At 35.8% G+C, this 2,860-nt stretch overlaps 1 long non-coding RNA gene across 1 annotated transcript in view; it reads left to right on the top strand.

Moving 5' to 3' along the window:
* Positions 1–2,551, top strand: part of LOC116563770 — a 5,947-nt gene extending 3,396 nt beyond the window's left edge. Inside the window, exon 2 of the long non-coding RNA XR_004274558.1 lies at positions 2,322–2,551. This is a non-coding gene — a long non-coding RNA (uncharacterized LOC116563770). The remainder of the gene's footprint in view (positions 1–2,321) is intronic.
* Positions 2,552–2,860: the final 309 nt, after the last annotated feature.

Here is a 2,860-nt window from a genome sequence, read left to right as displayed (position 1 = left end):
ATAACTTTATTTACTCCTCAGAACAACCCTATGAGATTGTCTCTATTTTTATCTCTTGTTAGAAGAAAAGAAACTAAGGCATAGAGAACTTTAATAACAAAGTTCAAAGGTAATTCTTGAACAAAACTAATAGACAAATCTTTTATGAAATTAATCCAGAGAAATGATCGAAGACAAAAGTAAATAAAAATAAGAATGAAAAATCGATTCAGAATATGGATAGAACAGCAATTCTAAAGCACCACGAGTGAAAAGTCAGCAGACACAGCATTGACGAAAGAATGGCTTTAGCTTTGGTATTCCTATGGCATGATCTCTCAGCTCACTGCAACCACTACCTCCCGGGTTCAAGCGATTCTACTGCCTCAGCCTCTCAAGTAGCTGGGATTACAGGCATGCGCCACCACACCCAGCTAATTTTGTATTTTTAGTAGAGATGTGGTTTCTCCATGTTGACCAGGCTAGTTTAGAACCCCTGACCTCAGGTGATCTGCCCACCTCGGTCTCCAAAAGTACTGTGATTATAGGCATGAGCTGCCACACCTGGCTTTGGTATTGCTTCTAACTTTAAAGTCATTATCTGAGAAGCTGACTAGCCTACTTCAGCATTTTATCTATCATCTCTGGAATTTTGTATTATCTATGCTAAAGTGATTACAGTTTTTTATCCTAAATAGTCACTGTGGTGAGGTAAGGTAGCTAATGCCTGTAATCTCAGTACTTTGGGAAGTCAAGGTGGGAGGATCACTTGAGCCAAGGAGCTCAAGACCAGCGTAGGTAAAATTGTGGTATCTGATCTCTATTTTATTTTTTAAAAAGATAGCTAAAAAATATTTTTTTAAAAAATGAAATAATCACTTTATCTTCATAGGAACAAGATATACTATTTGAATTTATTTTTAATATCCAAATGTTCATTTTTAAAAAGACAACCATTTTAGATATGACTTGGATGAAAATCTCCTGCATTTTACATGGTAAATTATGTCATTTGAAGTATAAATATTTATCATTTAAAGGTTAAAATGCTGCAATAATTAGTGATTCTTGTGAAAACTTTCAATTCTACATACCCAATAATTATCAAGGCCAAGATACGTGGGAAGATAGTGACAATGAAAGAGTATGTTGGCACATGACTTTAATATAACTTAATAAAGTAAGTTATTATTTTTTTGAGCCTTCAACTCTTTGTATTGTTTACATAATAATGTAAGACAGAATAACAGAGATTAGATTATATAATCTTTCTAATCAGGCTAGAATTATTTGGTGAACTAACTTTTGAGGACATATCCTAAAGTGACCCTCGGTGAGTCACATCCTTGTATAATCCCCTCTCCTTGAGTGCAGTGGAAACTGTCTTGCCTTTGTCCAAAAGAACTTGATGAAGTAAGATGTCATTCCCTTGATAAGGTTATATTAAGTGCCAAAGGCAATGCTATGTCATTCCCTTGATGGCACTGTGTTATATAAGACTATTTTAACACACTGGAGAGAGACAATCTTTTGCCGTCCTTAGGGAGGCAAATTGCTCTGTAGTAGAGAACAGCACATGACAGGGAACTTCAGTGGCCTCCCGAGGGTGAGGTTTCAAGGAACGAAATTATGCCAATAACCAATGAACTTGACCATACATAATCTGTGCCATCATTTGTGGACTTGGCCTTTGAAGTTGGCCCAGCCTAGCATGAATTCTTAGCTGTGTAACTTAGTAGTTGTATATGACTTGGGTTATTTTTTGAAGTCTTCAGTGAATTAGTGCCTGCAATGGAAAAAAAAAAAAAAAAAAAGCCAACCATATTAACAGCCTAACAGTGTTGCTCTGAGGACTGGAGATAATGTATGCAAAATGTCTGGTACACAGTTGGTTCTCTATTACAGTTATTGGGAGAGGTAATGGGTGGAGGTCACTAGCCTCTCCAAGACTCTGCCTTTCATCTGGTAATAAAAAAAAAAAAAAAAATCACATCGTTGGGAAGATTAAATAACATAACAGAAAGAAAAACCCTTAAGCTCTCAATAAGGGCTCATTGAGAGGTGGCTATCAAATGCTGACACTACCTTTTCTCTAAGTGTACATGTACATATACATATCTTCACATATGTATATATTTACATACCTAAATATAGAGAGACAGAGAATACCAATACTAAAATTAGATCATCTGATGATCTTTTCTAAACATTAAAGTTGACAGAAATTAGGATCTATGATTAGTTCTGAAACCACTTCTTATTCTGAACAAAAATATCTCTCAAGATGTCTTAGGAACAGTCTATTTCTCTTATATAAACTATCATTATAATTTCTCTTTCAGAAAATGAAGCCATCATTTCCGGAAAGGAAATGGATGTAAATCCACATCTTCCACCATACTCATCACATCTTACAGCTTTCTGCAATTCCATCTCTCACTCTTCACACTCAGGATTCAGATAGAGCCATTGTGTAATTATATGTTTTTCAAGAGAAATTGATGAGAATGTGAATACTCTGAAACAGTATCTTGTTTCCTCCGATAAAACACAACAATATTTTCTATTTCTACAGATGACTTGAAAAGCTGGAGCAATCAGTACCAATCACTCCTCACTCAAAAAGAATGCACAACCCTGCTGCCCAGAGCGCACTGGTTCTCATCTGTCATCCTAGCAGCAGACACACACTGTCAAGTTCTAACATTTTAGATGCAGATGAGCTTAATAGTTATATCTTGCCAATGAAGAGCACTTGGCAGATTCAAAGTACGTTTGCAGAAACAATCTCCTCTGACACTCTCAGGCACAGAAGGTATCATTATCCCATGTTATAAAAGGAAAAAAAAACATATACGTTTAAGTAGGGTACCTTTCTCAA

The sequence above is a fragment of the Sapajus apella genome, unplaced genomic scaffold (assembly GCF_009761245.1).
Source record: "Sapajus apella isolate SASKATOON/1434 unplaced genomic scaffold, GSC_monkey_1.0 scaffold36, whole genome shotgun sequence".
Lineage (NCBI taxonomy): Eukaryota > Metazoa > Chordata > Mammalia > Primates > Cebidae > Sapajus > Sapajus apella.
Note: the sequence above shows the minus strand (reverse complement) of the source record. Positions and strands in the feature narration are given on the sequence as shown.